General features: G+C 38.0%; 1 protein-coding gene across 34 annotated transcripts in view; it reads right to left on the bottom strand.

Annotated features, from left to right (window-relative positions):
- RBFOX2 (RNA binding fox-1 homolog 2) overlaps positions 1-17,345 on the bottom strand; it is a 290,265-nt gene that overhangs the window by 76,612 nt on the left and 196,308 nt on the right. The window contains exon 2 of one of the 34 annotated variants that reach the window (XM_064367982.1): positions 16,712-16,789. The exons of the other annotated variants lie outside the window; for them this stretch is intronic. The gene's annotated coding sequence lies outside the window, so the exon portion shown is untranslated. The remainder of the gene's footprint in view (positions 1-16,711; positions 16,790-17,345) is intronic. 34 annotated transcript variants of the gene reach the window in all.

Raw genomic sequence — 17,345 nt, forward strand, 5'->3', positions numbered from 1 at the left:
GACAGGCATCTGGCTTATTCCCCATTTCATCCATCAGTTGGTCCTCATTTGCTTTAGCTTTTCCAGAAATTTAATAACTCTCTTATTAGTGTTGCCACATTTCACCCTTTCTATTTGCTACTGCTGATTTATTTTTTTTAACTTCTATATTGTTATTTCAGTGGAGTCTTGTAAGAGATGTGAGGCAAATGAAAGCATCTATCTATCATCTTGATCCGGAAGTCATGATTTGTTTTCCGCAAAACAAGATTTCAACCATAAATAAGTTCTGTAATTCCAGTTTCCTGTATAGATTTGACAAAGGTTAAATAACTATTAAACATTTATGTCTTTTTTTTTTTCAGAAACCTTTAACAATTCTAAGATTTATTAAAAGCAAATTAGAGAAGATTAAAAGGAAAAAAAAGTGTTTACTACAATTTTTGAAGCTGCCTGTGTACTTATGCTTTAATAAATTAGACACATTTAAATTACAGGAAGCAAAGCAACTCAGAGAAGAATCAAAACTAAATATGTGGCTGGGCACGGTGGCTCACATCTGTAATCCCAGCACTTTGGGAGGCTGAGGCAGGAGAATCACTTGAACTAGGGAGGTAGAGGTTGCAGTGAGCCGAGATCATGCTACTGCACTCCAGCCTGAGTGACAAGGCAAGACTCCATCTCAAAAAAAAAAAAAAAAAGAAAGAAAGAAAAGAAAAAGAAAAAGAAGTATGTGCTATATAAGTCACAGTCCTAGTGCCATCTACAAATATACCAAGCACTATGTGCTAAACATTATTCTAAATCCCTACAAACAGAAAAGATTTGCAAGGGTCTAACTATTCTCAGAAACAAAAGGAAAAAAATCAGGTATTTACCAGTTAGAATGCCTAATTTTCCACCTCCCTCCTTCTTCATGAATGCAATGGTGGTCAAGATCAGAATGTGGTCTAAAGTAGAAAATAATTCTCGTTACCCCACTGATCTCTAGCAAATGGATCAATAAGGCATGCCATGGACTCTGATCGTTCAGTCAGGAATGGCAATGAAATGTAAACCAGTGATTGCAACACTGAATCCTTCATCACGATGAGGCAAGCCTAGAGAAGAAACTGGAGTCCTATGTTAGAAGAAGTCATCAAAAATGCTATTATAAAGACTGTAATTACTGAACAGGGAAACCTATTTCAACTTAAGAAAGGTGGCCTCAGAAGACAGAAATAGGGATGCCTGAAACCAGCTACTAAAAGGACCAAAAAGAAGCCATCTATACTTTAATAGTTGTTTAGTAATGAAAATGTTCATAGTTTTCACTCCATGTTTCCTATGAAAGTGAAGTCAATGCTAAACAAACAAATAATCTTCAAGCATACTTAAAAAAACAATAACGGGCATATCTATTTCCTCTCTTATAATCATCCACACCTGAAACTTCATTATTATTATTATTTTATCATTATCAATTAAATCAACTACCCTATCCAGCTTCATTCAAGAATAATTTTCCAGGCTGGAGGCAGTGGCTCATGCCTGTAATCCCAGCACTTTAAGAGACCGAGGCAGGTGGATCACTTGAGGTCAGGAGTTTGAGACCAGCCTGACCAATGTGGCAAAACCCTGCCTCTACTAAAAACACAAAAATTTGCCACCATGTGTCTGTAGTCCCAGCTACTCAGGAGGCTGAGACAGGAGATCTGTTTGAACCCAGGAGGTAGAGGTTGCAATGAGCTGGGATCATGCCACTGCAATCCAGTCTGGGCAACAGAGTGAGACTCTGTCTCAAATAATAATAATAATAATTATAATTATTATTATTATTATTTTCCAGCAAAGAACGGCTGCCCAAGATATTCAACTAACTTTTTACTCATTTTAAGATTTTTCCTTTCAGGATTGAAGAGCATAAAGACCTGGTATTTTAGCTGCTGACTGAACATCTTTTGTTAAAAGTCTTAACTTCTTAAAGGATGTTGGAGCCCCAGACAAACTATGGACAAGTGTGATCTAGCTCCAGTTCTGCCATTACCTTCTATATGACCTTGGACAACTCCCTCTCTGAATTTGTATCCTGATTTGTAAGATAAAATTCAATCTAGCTCTAAGAATCTATAATTCTACAATAAAGAGTCCTTAAGGGAGGGAGGTAAGACAGGAGGGAAGGTTACTTATATTACCATGTATAACTAGGGGGTAGGTTACTTACATTACCATGTGTAACTAAGTGTTTTCTTCAGTATTAGAGTCAGTCAACAAAATGTCATTAAGTAGTTTAACTGTTCCCCTGACCAAAAGAGCTAACAGCTACTTTAAAGAGCCATTAGTTTCTCTCTTACCATGCACATATGTTCTCAATATGAAATACTAAGCAATTAAACTGTAAAACCTCTATGCTATTAATAAGATAAAATTTCAGGAAGCCAAAGCGTATCAAATAGCCAAATTAATTCTGTACTTACCCTAGAGGAACCTAAGACTCCAAGACAATTAGTAGGCATTTCTCAAGGGTTTGGCCAAAGGTGGGTTACAGAGATTTAGTGGGAGAGGTAGAGTTTACGTAAAGAAAAATTTAACTGAATGTGTTCAGGACTTGAAATAAATTTTGGCCAAGTAAAAAAAAAAAAAACCCAGAAAAAGTTATATAGTAAGGTCTGTATTCTTTATATTATACTTAATGTAATACCTGTCATCAAAATGGGGGCGGGGCCAGAAATAGCATAAATTTTAGAAAGATAAACATGGGTTAAAATTTAGGCTCTGCAATGAATGTACTATTTGTGTGACCTTGGATAAGCCACATAACATCTCAAGGCCTCCAGTTTTTCATCTGCAAAATGAAAATAAGGATCATTACCTAACAGAGTACCTGTAAGAATTAACTAAGATTGGCTGGGCACAGAGGCTCACACCTGTAATCCTAGCACTTTGGGAGGCTGAGGTGGGGAGATCATCTGAGGTCAGGAGTTCAAGACCAGCCTATCCAACATGATGAAACCCTGTCTCTACCAAAAATTCAAAAATTAACTGAATATGGTGGCGGGCATAGGTGTAGGGAGGCTGAGGCAGAAGAACCACCTGAACCTGGGAGGCAGAGGTTGCAGTGAGCCAAGATCTCACCATTGCACTCCAGCCTGGGCAACAGAGCGAGACTCCGCCTAAAAAAAAAATTAAGATCATATATAAAAAATTTTTCGCTTTTGGATAAAAAAAGAGACATAATAATTACCACTATTATTGTGAAAGAATAAGAAAATTTAGAAAGAATAGTCTAAAATATAAATGCTAACAGCTGAGTTATAATCTTGAAGTTCTCCATGTTCTTTTTCATATGCACAGTCACATCAATACAAATATGAGGGGAAAATCACATTCGTCTTACTAAAGATTTTATATAAAATATAGGCTAAGTAAAATTAAACAAACCTCCTACCCCCTACATTTCCTGTTTTTCAAAAATGCCCCCTGGTTCCTCAGGAGAGAAAACTTTAAAGCATATACAGTAGCCTCCTTTACCCACAGGGCATACGCTCCAAGACTCTCAGTGGATTCCTAATACTGCAGATAGCACTGAACCCTCATATAATGTTTTTTTCCTATACATACATAACTATGAGAAAGTTTAACTTATAAATCAGGCACAGTAAGAGATTAATGACAATACTAATAGTAACATAGAACAATTGTAATATACTGTAATAAAAGTTATGTGAATATGGTCTCTTTCTCGCTCTCTCTGAAAATACTGTACCTTCATATTTTCAGACTATGGTTGATCACGGGTAATTGAAACCACGAAAAGGCAGACCATGGATAGGGGGATTACCTTACTTAGTAAGCTTTTGGTCACAGTTGCTCTATGTTATGTTAGGAAACAACAAGTCAAGTGACCATTTCAACTGAAGTTAAGAAAGCTCTAAACAGTGCCATTTACTTCTTTGGTTCCACAATGCATTCTCATTGAAATCTGTAGATAATCTGGTTATCATTTTAAATAATAATGATATTTCAGCAATGACTGAAGGTCTTTTTTTTAAACCATTACTTATATCAGTCCTAGACTCTCTGAAACTATCCTATCACTAAACCTCACTCAATAGTAAAGAATTTGATTCTAGTTTTAGATAATGTCTTGTATAACTCACATACAAATACACACAAAACAATGCCATAGCCATTCTTCTCACCCCTTCCATTTCTGCCAAACTTCTCAAATTCTTTCCTCACATTAGCTTCTAACAACACTTTACTGACATCATTTTCATGTAATTTACCATATTCCACCTTATATTATAATTACTTACACATCTTATGCATTCTTCCCTAATACTCCTTGAAATGAACTGTTCAACTGAGTTTTTTTTTTTTTTTTTTTTTTTGAGACGGAGTTTCGCTCGTTACCCAGGCTGGAGTGCAATGGCGCGATCTCGGCTCACCGCAACCTCCGCCTCCTGGGTTCAGGCAATTCTCCTGCCTCAGCCTCCTGAGTAGCTGGGATTACAGGCACGCGCCACCATGCCCAGCTAATTTTTTGTATTAGTAGAGACGGGGTTTCACCATGTTGACCAGGATGGTCTCGATCTCTTGACCTCGTGATCCACCCGCCTCGGCCTCCCAAAGTGCTGGGATTACAGGCTTGAGCCACCGCGCCCGGCCTCAACTGAGTTTTAATCATAAATGAAGAACATACTTGGGCTGGGCATGGTGGCTCACACCTGTAATCCCAGCACTTTGGGAGGCCAAGGCAGGTGGATCACCTGAGGTCAGGAGTCCAAGACCAGCCAGGTCAACATGGTGAAACCCCATCTCTGCTAAAAATACAAAAATTAGCCGGGCATAGTGGCACATGCCTGTAATCCCAGCTACCTGGGGGGCTGAGGCAGGAGAATTGTTTAAGCCTGGGAGACAGAGGCTACAGTAAGCCAAGACTGCACCACTGCACTCCAGCCTAGCTGACAGAGCTAGACTCTGTCTCAAAAAACAACAACAAAAACAGATTTATCTTTCTGCCTCAAACTACTAAAATAAATAAATAAATGAAACAACAGCACTCAAGACATTGTCTAGTAGGCAAGGAAGGAAAGAGATTCCTGAGACATGAAACAAGCAAGTTGAGCTTTACAACTGCCCCAACTTATCACATGGATAAAGTTTCCAGGCTGTGTCAGAGAAGGAGGGACCCAGGCAGAGCCTGGTGGGTTCCATGAATTGAGAAGATAGACCTGGAAGTCTGGAGAAGCCAAGACAACACATGGGACATTAATAAGCATTAGGTTATAAGTGGCTATACAATTTAACTCTCCCATTCTACATTTCAAAAGAGGATAATATCAATGAATTAGCAAGTTAAAAATCATTAATTAACTCGAAATATTTGCTGGATGCTAACATTGAACCATTGTACTGGAGAAAGTTGGAGAGAAAGAGAGCTCTAAAGTACTCAAGTACTCAGTTGAGTGATGACTGCCACATCTACGTGTTAAACTTCCAGAGGCTGGGGAATGAACCACCTGAAAAAAATACAGGGAACAGTGGTAGGAGCTCACATGGTGCCAAGAATAAACCTGTTCTTAACAGCCAGAGTGGAAGACCTAATGATTTAAGGAGCATCACTTAGAGTCTTAAAAAGAGTCTCTCTTCAGTAGTCAGGAAATTTAACCAGAGACTAAACACAGCTCTAGTGCTCTCTAACAAGGCTTTAAAAACAAGAACTGAGGGCCGGGCGCGGTGGCTCAAGCCTGTAATCCCAGCACTTTGGGAGGCCGAGGCGGGTGGATCACGAGGTCAAGAGATCGAGACCAACCTGGTCAACATGGTGAAACCCCGTCTCTACTAATACAAAAAAAAAAAATTAGCTGGGCACGGTGGCGCGTGCCTGTAATCCCAGCTACTCAGGAGGCTGAGGCAGGAGAATTGCCTGAACCCAGGAGGCGGAGATTGCGGTGAGCCGAGATCGCGCCATTGCGCTCCAGCCTGGGTATCAAGAGCGAAACTCCGTCTCAAAAAAAAAAAAACCAAGAACTGAAAGGATCAAACTTTTTCTTTTTTCTGAGATGGAGTCTTGCTCTGTTGCCCATGCTGGAGTGCACTGGCGCGGTCTGGCTCACTACAACCTCTTCCTCCAGGGTTCAAGAATTCTCCTGCCTCAGCCTCCTGAGTAGCTGAGATTACAGGGATATGTCACCATGCCTGGCTAATTTGTGTCTGTGTGTGTGTGTATTTTTAGTAGAGACGGGGTTTCACCATGTTAGCCAGGCTGGTCTTGAACTCCTGATCTTGTGATCCATCTGCCTTGGTCTCCCAAAGTGCTGGGATTACAGGCGTGAGCCACTGCACCTAGCCAGGATCAAACTTTTTCTAAGGAACTTAGTTGTGCCATCGATAAAGCTCAAGAATATTTACAGAAATAAAAAATTATCCAGCATCCAACAAGATAAAATTCGTCTGGCATCCAATCAAAAATTACCAGGCAAGCAAAGAAGCAGTAAAAAGACAACACATAATTCTGAGAAAAATAAATCAATCACAACTCATCCAGAACTAATATATATGTTAGGATTAGCAGAAAAAGACATTAAAATATCTGTGTTCCATATGTTCAAGATACAAAAAGAAAGCTGGGCGCGGTGGCTCAAGCCTGTAATCCCAGCACTTTGGGAGGCCGAGGCGGGTGGATCACGAGGTCAAGAGATCGAGACCATCCTGGTCAACATGGTGAAACCCCGTCTCTACTAATACAGAAAATTAGCTGGGCATGGTGGCGCGTGCCTGTAATCCCAGCTACTCAGGAGGCTGAGGCAGGAGAATTGCCTGAACCCAGGAGACGGAGGTTGCGGTGAGCCGAGATCGCGCCATTGCACTCCAGCCTGGGTAACAAGAGCGAAACTCTGTCTCCAAAAAAAAAAAAAAAAGATACAAAAAGAAAAAAAAATGAACATGCTAAGAAGAGACATGAGAGGTATGAAAAAGACCCCCATAAAAATTCTAGAGATGAAAACTATAATCTGAGATTGAAAAAAAACACACACACTGGATTGAATTAATGACAAACTAGATATTGCAGGGGGAAAAAAAAAAGGTAAGCGCACTTGATGTTACCACACAGAAATTATCCAAAAGGAAACAGAGAGAGGGGAAGAAAAAAAGACTTAAATAAAGAACAGTGAGCCTTGAAAATGACATAGAATGGTTGATTAGGATGTGCTATATATCTGCGTTGACAAGTTTTCCAAAGTAGTATGTAAAGAATCTAACTCTTGGCCATCTTGAGTGGAAGGCAAAGGAGAGAGGAAGACAACTACACTCAATATACCATATTTGGTATACTTGCCATGGGTTGCCAATCCCTAAGATTTCATTGTCACCTTTCACTTATCTTTCTCTGTCGTGCCCTTTCCCCATTTGCAGGAGTCATGCCCTTCTTCCTTCTTGCCTGACTTCCCAGGATGCTAGAGCTCCTATGCCATTTACCATCATGCTATCTTTTGGATACACACAGGCTTCCACTTCCACTAGATCATCTATAATACAAGAGTTTCCTGTGTCCCTCAAATAACTGTTTATTCCAAAGTCCTCCCACTTTTCTAGCCATGTAAAGCATCTATTTCTCAAACTACACATGTGTTAAGTATTAACTGATTTAAATAATAAGCATTAGGTTATAAGTGACTACTCATTTTAACTCTCCCATTCTACATTTCAAAAGAGGACACTATCAATGAATTAGCAAGTTAAAAGTCATTAATTAACTCAAGAAATATTTGCTGGATGCTAACACTGAACCAGTTATGTTAATAAACATTGGTAATATAGTTCCAATCCTGAAAGAATTACAGTCTGACGGAAAAAAACAGAAATATACTCACAATTACAGTACAGTATAAGCTAAAAGAACAATGCATATAGAACGCTAATGAAGCACAGAGGGACAACTCTGTGAGACAGGAAAATTTCTAAAGTAGTCTAAGCTGAATCTTTAAAGACAAATTTAAAGATTAAATGTGGGAAAAAATGCATTCTGGCCCAAAGTAATAAATAACAGTCATGTGTCACTTGATGACAGGAGTATGTTCTGAGAAATGTGTCCTTAGGCAAGCTTGTCTTTGTGTGAACATCACACAGTGTACTTACACAAATTTAGATGGTAATGCCTACTATACACCTAAAATATATGGAATAGCCTATTGCTCCTAGACTACAAACTTATACAGCATGTGACTATACTGAATACTGTAGGCAAACATAACACAAACCTAAGTATTTGTGTATCTAAATATAGCAAAGGGATAGTAAAAATACAGTATTATAATCTTATGGGACCACTGCTGTGTATGCAGTCTGTCGTTGACCCACATGTTGTTATATAGCATATAACTACATGCAAAATATATTTTTAAAAAACATGAGAGAGATCCAAGATGGCTGATGATTAGCAGCTTGGGCACGTACCTCCCAGTGAAAGCGCAAAGAACGAGAGGACGCCACACTTTCAGACGAATATTAGTTGCTCACGGACCAGGAGATTCCCAGTGGAGGAGCTCCACGGGTCGCCAGGGCGACTCTTGTGGCCGGCGTGGCGGTTTTGCTGGCGCCTTAGCACGCCAGTTCTTGGTGCAGAGTCCGGAGATTCCCGGGCAGAAAAGCACCATCAATCTTAACACCGCTGTTTTGGCCGGCTCAGTGGATTGCTCAGATTTCGGCGCAGGGAATCAACAAGTTGGACGTCAGAGACCCAGTTAGAAAGTCGGTAATTATAAAGACGACAGACGGACAAATATATAATGAAGGGAAGAAACCAGCGTAAAAAGGTAGAGAATACTCAAAATCAGAATGCCTCTCCCTCTACAGGGGATTGCAATTCCTCATCAGTAACAGAACAAGGCTTAATAGATTACACGTGTGTTCCAATAACAGAAGCAGGTTTCAAAACGTGGGTGATAAGAAACTTCTGTGAATTAAAAGAACTTGTTCTAACCCAATGCAAAGAAACTAAGAACCTTGAAAAAAGGTTTGACGAAATGTTAACGAGAATGGACAATTTAGAGAAGAATATAAGTGAATTGATGGAGCTGAAAAACACAGCACGAGAACTTCGCGAAGCATGCACAAGTTTAAACAGTCGAATTGATCAAGCAGAAGGAAGGATATCAGAAGTCGAGGACCAGCTCAGTGAAATGAAACGAGAAGACAAGAATGCAGAAAAAAGGATGAAAAGGAATGAGCAAAGTCACCAGGAAATATGGGACTATGTGAAAAGACCTAATTTACGTTTGATAGGTGTACCTGAATGTGATAAAGAGAATGAATCCAAGTTGGAAAATACTCTTCAGGATATCATTCAGGAAAATTTTCCCAACCTGGCAAGGCAGGGTAATATTCAACTCCAGGTAATACAGAGAACACCACAAAGATATTCTTCAAGAAGACCAACCCCAAGGCACATAATCGCCAGATTTATTAGGGTTGAAATGAAGGAGAAAATACTAAGGGCAGCCAGAGAGAAAGGTCAGGTTACCCATAAAGGGAAACCTATCAGACTTACAGCAGATCTCTCAGCAGAAACCCTACAAGCCAGAAAAGAGTGGGGACCAATATTTAACATCCTTAAAGAAAAGAACTTTCAACCCAGAATTTCCTATCCAGCCAAACTAAGCTTTATGAGCGAAGGAAAAATTAAATCTTTTGCGAACAAACAAGTACTTAGAGAGTTCACCACCACCAGGCCTGCTTTACAAGAGCTTCTGAAAGAAGCACTATACATATAAAGGAACAACCAATATCAGCCTTTCCAAAAATATATCAAAAAGCAAAGAACTTTAACACAATAAAAAATTTACATCAACTAATGGGCAAAACAGCCAGCTAGCATCAAACGCCGGTATTAAACTTATATATATTTTAATTGGATAAAAAGCCAAAACCCATCGGTATGCTGCATCCGGGCCCATCTTACATGCAACAATACACAAAGACTCAGAGAGAAGGAGGAAGATTTACCAATCAAACAGAGAGTAAAAATAAACTAATAAACAAAAAGCAGGAGATGCAATTCTCGCCTCTGATAAAGTAGACTTTAAAGCAACAAAGATCAAAAGAGGCGAGGAATGACATTACATAATGGCAAAAGGATCAATGCAACAAGAAGAGCTAACGATTCTATAGATCAACGAGATAGAAAATTAACAAGGATATTCAGAACTTGAACTCAGACCCGGAACAAGTAAACTTAATAAACATTTATAGAACTCTCCACTTCAAATACACAAAACATACATTACCACCTCACACCTATTCCAAAGGTGACTATATAATTGGAAGTAAATCACTCCTCAGTAATCGCATAGCATTTCATAGGTTTAAATTAAATATTGGTTGGCTGTTTGTTTGTTATCTTCTTCCCTTATTCCTTCCTGACTACATCATTAAGTATAATTATCAGTATAAAAGAGGTTTTCAATACCCATTACTAAATTGCATTCTAGCCTGGGCAAGAAAGCAATACTCCCATTCTCTCTCCCTCTTTTTTTTCCTTCTCCCTCCTCCCCATTCTCTCTCTCTCTTTCTCTTCCTTTTTCCTCCTTCCTATTCTCTCTTTCTCTTTAAAAAAAAAAAAAAAAAAATTGTGGCTTATGGTGGTTCACAGCTAATTAGTGGTGCAAAAAAAACAAACAAACAAACATGAAAATATATATGTAAAGCAAGAGGTATAAAATATGGCATATGGAGGGAGAAAGGAAGTAAAGGAAGGAGAAAAACCTTCATATTTTCTGGGGCTGGGGAAATGAGAGAGCAAATCAGGGGATTCATTCTATTATAACAGGGATTCAAGATGACCTGCCAGAACCACTCAAAACTTTGTTTCTGTCATGAAGCTATATGGGAAAACCTTACCTATACTATAAATGAAATTGTGAGGTCCTGTATCCTTCTAAGAATGGGATCAGCAAACTATAGCTCAGGATTCAAAGCCAGCCCTCCAGCTACTTTTGTATAACCTGCAAGCTAAGCACGGTTTTACATTTTTAAACAGTTAGAATCACATTTTGTGACCCATAAACATTACATGGAATTTAAATTTCCATGTCCATAAATAGTTTTACTGGAACACAGCTACAACCAACCATTTGTTTACTTATTGTCTATAGCTTCTTCAATGCTTCATCAGCAAAGCTGGGTAGTTGTGATAGAAACAACATGGCTTACAAAGCCAAAAGTGTTTACTATTTGGCCCTTTACAGAAAAAGTTTGTGGATCTTTCCTCTAAGTCAAGAGTCTTTTCAAAACCCAATCTCCTTCATTTAAGTCCCAGTTTGTCTCTTAAAAACTTCTTACAAGAAATCATAATTAGCATTAGGAAAAAGAATATAGTTGTATCATTTGTGGACATAAAAGCATTCATTTATAATTTCATAAAATAATTACTGACTTCCATTACTGAATGACAGCAACCTTTGAGTGATCAGGGCAAGAGTCAGAGATTAAAAGACTGGTAGATTCTTGCCAATCAGCTGACAGCATGCTTTACAGTGGAGAGAAAAAAATATTCTATTTATTCTGTTTAGGAGTTCAAGGTAATATCCCTTCATTTTTGAAGTTATAAATTGCCAGCAACACTACGTTTAATGAACTATAAAAACTGATTAAAGCCAGTTGGGCATGATGGCTCATGCTTGTAATCCCAGCACTTTAGGAGGCTGAGGTAGGTGGATCACCTGAGGTCAGGAGTTCGAGACCAGTGTGGCCAACATGGTGAAACCCCATTTCTACAAAAATTCCAAAAATTAGCTGGGTGTGGTGGCAAACATCTGTAGTCCCAGTTACTTGGGAGGCTGAGGCAGGAAAATCACTTGAACCCAGGAGGTGGAGGCTGCAGTGAGCCAAGACCGTGCCACTGCACTCCAGTCTGGGCGACAGAGTGAGACTCAGTCTCAACAACAAAAAAGAAGTTCTAATGTTCAACAGCACAGTAGGGTGACTGTAGTTAACAATAATTCATTGGATATTTCAAAATAGCTCGAAGGGGAGATCTGAAATGTTCTCTCTATACAAAGAAATGACAAATATTTGAGGTGATGGGTATTCTAATTACCAATTTGATCATTACACATTGTAGGCATGTATCAAAATATCATATGTACCCCATAAATATGTATAATTATGTATCAATAAAACTTCAAAAGTAATCATAATTGCTATTTTTACTTAGTAATTAGACATAAATAATACATTATTCATAAAAATTAATGCAATTAGTCCAGGACAGTCAGTAATCATTCTGGAAACTGTATGTTTTCACATCTATGAGGAATAATTCAAGGAAGGAGGAAAAATAAGCAAAGGCAACAGAAGATTAAAGGGAACATTCAGTAGTATCTTCAAATATTTGGTTTTTATGTAGAAGACATGAAACCACTCAATGTAACTCCAGATGAGAAAGTGAGGAGGAGTGAGAAGATAATAATGAAAACAGATTTCAGCTCATAAAGAAAACTTTTCTACTTTTCAATGGCCAACAATGGAACTATTTATCTACGAGGCTCACAGTTTCATGGAAGAGCATGTGAATTTGGCACTAAATAGATCTCCAGTTTGAAACCTATCTCTGTCTATTTCCAGAGTCACCAGGTTGCCTGACCTCCAGAATCTCAAAGTCTCATGCAAAAAATGGAAAAAACCTCACCTACCTCAAGGATGACTGACAAGTGATACATAATATGAATAATTATGTTTGTAAATGTGATACGTTATGTAAAATTGACTGGTACAAAGTAGGTATGCAAAAACAAAAACTTATTTTAATGATGGTCATTATTAGTGGTGGTTAAGAACAGAAATGCTGGAGCCAAACTCCTTAGGTTTCCTAATTTCTACAACATGAACATTAATAGTACTGCTGAGTAAGAATATAAGGCTGCTGAGTAGAATAAATGCCCTAATATATGTAAAGCACTTAAGACAGTGCTTAATGCACAATATGTACTCTGCCATTATTTAGTATTATTAAATAATATTAATATTTTTATCATAAAATAATGTATATTTTATTATATATTATAATAATGAAGTCATTTTATTCAACAATGAATTCTATTACTCCGAGTGTTTTATCAAAGTCTTAGGTCAGAGATGGAAATTTCAGAAATGAATCAGTGTCTCAACTAAATTAATTTATTCACACATGCAACAAATATTTACTGAATACCCAATACCTACAAGGGGCATTAGAGTACAGTGGTTAAGAATATCAATTTCTAAGCCAGTATGTCTGGATATGATTCCCCATAACACCTCTTAGTAGCTGTCTGAACTTGGGAAATTTACTTAACCATCATATGCCTAGTTTCATCTTTTGTATAATGGAGATAATAAAGGGTTGCTGAGAGGATTCAATGAGTTAATGAGGGTAAAGTGCTTAGAAGAGTATTAGTATCTGATATTAATATATCATAAGCATATATAAAGATTAGCTATTTTTATGATGACTATGTGCCAGGCACTGTTCTACACAATGGGAATATAACAGACTGCTGACGAAGTTCCTGATCTCAGGGAACTTATGTTTGGGGTCAGAGGAGGAGACAGACAACAAACAAACATATAAAAATCAATGATAAGAACTAAAATCACTGACAAGTGAAGAAAAAGCTGAATGAAGGTAGGAGTGATAAGGGAGTGCTGGTTTAGATAGGAAAGTTAACGGAGAGCTTTCCCTTGAGAAGTAATATTCAAGAGTAGAACAAGCCATATGGGTACCAGTGGGATGAGCATTTTGGGCAGGGAGAAAAGCAGAAGGTCCTGAGTAGGAGGGTATCAGGTGTGTTAAGACAACAGCAAAGAGGCCTGGAATGAAATACAGAAAGAAAAGGATGGCAGGAGATGAGGCTGGAGAGACAGTCAGGTTCCTGATCATGCAGGGTCTTAGAGACCTTTGTAAGGCCAAATGATTTTATTTAGAGACTGAAGGGGAGCAACTGTAAGGTATAAGCACAGGAATGACAAAATCAGACTTGCATTTCAAATGATTCACTCTGGCACAATGACCTCTCATGAATTACGTTTCCTGAATTTAATCTAATAGTAATAGAAAAACATTTCAGACTCTAGGAAATAGACACAATACATCGTGATGGCAGAATGCAGCATCTCTGACTGCCTAGAAGAGGCTGAACACTAGAGTCCACTAATAAAGATGCTACAATCAAAAGAGCAAAGTATTTGCTGCAGGGGAGCATTCTACTTGTGTCTGGCAGACTTCATCTACAAAGTGTTGGGAGGAAATGTTTAAAAAAGATTTGACAGTGGTTTGGAAATGTTGGGAAAAAAAGAGTGAGGAATTATGACTTCAGAAGGGAACATGCGGGATATCAATAATGTTAGATCCCAAAGAGGGAATGGTATACCCGAAGAAGACCAAGGTGGGTAAAGGGGGCTGTATCATCTAGTGGTATGACTTACTCCCAGAAACAGAAACAATCTATCATAAACCGATGTCCAAGAAACAATCCCTAGGTATGGAATTACCTGATGAAAAGTTCAAATTTGAGAGATAAAATTGTTTGCATATGGCAATCTGTGTAGATGAGAGTTTGGAATTTCTCAAGAACAGAAAACTGGAGGAACAAAACTGGGAATTTGAGCTTATGCCTTATCCCTGAGAGGAATGAAGAATGTCATTGCCTTTTAATGTGAACATGTCTTCTGTAGCAATACAAATTTCAGTAGTAGGTTGTCAAATATTAAGTTTACCTGGATTCAATTGCAAAACTAAGGAGAAAGATAAAGGAAAAAAATAGAGGGGCAAAAAAAGAAAGAAAAAAAATGTGTGTGATTGGGGTTGACTAAGATGGAAAAAAACAAATTTAGTGAGTCAAGATTGCTGGGATTTCATCATAGCTTCATTTATGAAATTCTGGGTATCTTTTCAAGAAAGCTAAGTAATTTTTAGAAAAGCAATCTTTTTCAAGAGTCAATCTTGGCCTTGGCAAGGAAATGGTTATAACTGAAGATATGGAGCAATGTAGAAGAATTCAGAAGGAAACCAAATCTCTGGAAAAAGTGAGGCTTTTTTTTTTTTTCATTTTAAAGGAACATAAATCTAGTCTCCAGTCCACAATCCCCGCCTATCCTTCAACTCCCCCAAATCCTGCAAAGCCCATAGAAAGTGGAAAGTGTGCCAAAACAAACAGTGTGGCTGCAGCTCCGTGGATGAGGGGTGGGATGAGGTTCGAGTGGCAAGAGAGCATGACTGGCAGGCAACCAAATGGAATCACTTTAAAGCAATGCCACAAAATGGAGACTAAATGATATGAGGACTTTCAGAATTCAGAGAAAATGGGATATGCTTAGCAAAATCACAGAACAGATCCCCTACTCCAACTCCTTTTAAAAACCAGACAGACAAAAACAGAGGAAAAGAGAAAACGAAACAAAGCAAAACATACCTGCTCTCTTATCTGTATTTAATAAAGCATAAAATACTCTCCCTCTTCCCTTCTCCTAACCACCCAGGAACAGAAGAGCAACTGGCAGCAGCTCAGGTGAAAGATTTCAGCCTTCCAGCTACAAAGAGGGGAGATAGCAGACAATGGAACTGGTGATTCATTACAAAAGAATACACTCTGGAGCAGCCTGCTGCCACATGGACTCACTGCACTATTTAAAGGAACAGCAACCCCCTTTCCAACCTCCCTTATTCCTAACACCTTCCCTCCTCTTGGTCCTGATGGAAAACAGATTTTGAAGAAAATGCCAGCAAAGCACTGTGCTGTCCAAGAAAGGGAGGGCTTTGTGTTCCATGGAAACTGGCAGTCTTATACCATAGTAGAGCACAAAAATTTTCTTTCACATCCACATTGTAAAATCTTTCTCTCTGCCTAGTACACTTTCCCTTTCAACAACAGATAGTGTAACTGAGTTTGAGTTTGGCTAAACATTTATTCTTTACTAATTAGTGTTGAAGTCATTTGCAATTTTATTTTTCGAATTTTACACATAGTACAAGAATGATTTATCTTTCCTTCATATTCCAGATTGCTATTTTCATAAATGTGAGATGCAATGATTTACTTAAAAATAAGAGATCTCAGTGAAATACTCCTAGAACATATACATGAACAGCGCATAAAATTAATTTTTTAAGTATCACATAAGCATGTCTGTCTGCTTTATTAAAATTTTGTGATTAAATTGCCATTTGCTTCTTAGCAGAGCACTGATTACTTACTATAAACGACAGAAGAGTTTACCAATTAAAACAAAAACAGGCCCTATAAAACTAGAGCATATGTAACAATAAAGCACATATACTGTGCAGATACTGACAAGGATCTAATACTGTATGATGAAAAAGTCATCCACCGAAATCCCTTTTCCAACAACTGGGAGATGGAAACTGGGAACTACAGAAATGGTATGATCTGAAGATGCAAAGAACTGAGGTAGCAAAACAGTGAAAACATACCCATACATCCCTCTTGTATTATAATAAACCATTTAACTTTGATAACCCAGTCCTAACCAGTATAGACACTCAATATTGAGAAAGCTTATGTGACAGTCCATTTTCAATTGTTAGGATTGGATGACTGGCTCAAACACACACACCCAAACACACACACACGCATGCACGGCACAACACAACCACAGGACAAATGAAAAGATTACTAACAACTATGTACATTACAGTAACACAGAAAGACACAACAAAACAAATAGGCTGGAATACTGAAAATTCACGTACTTGATATGCTATCCTTTCCAGTTGTATAATTTCAGGATGGGCAAAAACTCATAAATTTTCTTCAATATTTAGCACATCCTGATAAAACATAGTGATTTTATTATTAGAATTATTAAGCACCCAGAATCTCTTTCCGTTTACATTTATTTCTTCTACTTCATTCCTAAAATTATAGTTTCCTTAAATACTAATTATTACAACCACAATATTAAGTGTGCATAAGCATGTGCACTCTAACTTAATGCTCACACACACCACACTTACCAGCTCCTCTAGAAATTAAGGGGAAATGTTCCAAGAGGCAACAGAAAACTCATTATAAAAATTTCCATTTTAGATAATTCTTTTACTGGTTAAAAAACATATATAACAAAAAGTCAAGTCACTGAAAAGCCTTCAGTAATTGCTAAGAAGAGAGCTGTTATCCTCTAATAGTGCCAGTTAATAAAAACTGAATGAGGGCTACAAGGTTAAGCAAGTATCATCTCTCAAGAACAAAGAGAACCCAGAAATAGGATTTCTCTTTTACATAAATTAAAAAAAAAAAAAGCAGTATTTCAAAAGAAGTAATTAGACTGATGATGAGGGGATAAGACAAGGAAGATAAATATTTCAAAAGCTTCTCCACTTTTCT

This window comes from Aotus nancymaae, unplaced genomic scaffold, assembly GCF_030222135.1.
Source record: "Aotus nancymaae isolate 86718 unplaced genomic scaffold, 86718_ANA_hifiasm-v0.15.2.pri h1tg000076l, whole genome shotgun sequence".
NCBI classification, from domain to species: domain Eukaryota; kingdom Metazoa; phylum Chordata; class Mammalia; order Primates; family Aotidae; genus Aotus; species Aotus nancymaae.